General features: G+C 31.0%; 1 protein-coding gene across 1 annotated transcript in view; it reads right to left on the bottom strand.

Moving 5' to 3' along the window:
• Window positions 1–1,006, bottom strand: part of Phum_PHUM572440 (ADAM 9 precursor, putative) — a gene marked incomplete at both ends in the record, with an annotated part of 12,532 nt that overhangs the window by 10,222 nt on the left and 1,304 nt on the right. The gene's annotated exons all lie outside the window — the stretch shown is intronic.

Below are 1,006 nucleotides of genomic sequence, written 5' to 3' on the forward strand. Positions count from 1 at the left end.
GCTGTTTAGTTGGTCTCGCTCTCCAGAAAATTCGTTAGGAATGAATCCGCACAGGAATTCTAGAGATAACGTTTGGGAAGTACTTTGCGAAGGGGCATCAGGTTTAGGCATATTGGATATGTTAATGAGCAATTCTTAAAATTTCCACTTACTTGGATTTTTCTCCTCGTCTCCGATAAAGAGTTGAAACTCACCACCGCAGAACGAATAATATTCTATTCTAATGGTTCACTTGGTGTCCAGAAGGGATCCTACCGACTGCGCCAATTTTTGTTATGGATCTCGTTCTCGAGGAATTCGGTGTTGCTGACTTGCAGTATACTCATAGTTGGTTTGGATGTTCAATATAATAAATAGGCAATTTCTATCTGATGTATTATATTAACCAAATATACTACTTGTTACACTACTTTATCAGTAAAAACACTAAATGTAACGTAAGTGGAAATAGAACGTGATGCTCTTGAATCCAACCTAAGATGCACTGACTGACGGACGGATGTCGAAAGACCAAGACGTGGTGCCGAAGCCCACTATTTATATGAAGACCAAAACAATCCCTAGTCATTATTCATTCACTAGCACTTAAGATTAGATAAGAAAAGCGAAGTTTCCAAACATGCTGACTTTGCGTCTACTATGTGAATGGAGTCACTATTCTTATTCACTTATCAAAAATATATCACATTTCGTTGGGATCACAACAATAATAATAATAATTCTAAAAGTTTTAATAATAATTTCATACAACCGTCGTAAATAATAATTAAAAATGAAAAATAACGAAAAAAAAAAAAACAAAAATGGCGACGGAAACATACTAAAATATTAGTTTAAAAAAAAAAAAAAATAATAATAATAATAATTTAAAAACTTTTTTTTTTTTTATATTTATTATAACTTTAATAATAATAAAAAAATTACATTTTAACAAGTTTTATCAGGTGTAAATTTAAAAAAAAAAACGTAATAATTTGATAAAAGTAAAAACACCTGCGACATATTT

This window comes from Pediculus humanus, genomic scaffold (genome assembly GCF_000006295.1).
Source record: "Pediculus humanus corporis 1103172108303 genomic scaffold, whole genome shotgun sequence".
NCBI classification, from domain to species: Eukaryota; Metazoa; Arthropoda; class Insecta; order Psocodea; family Pediculidae; genus Pediculus; species Pediculus humanus.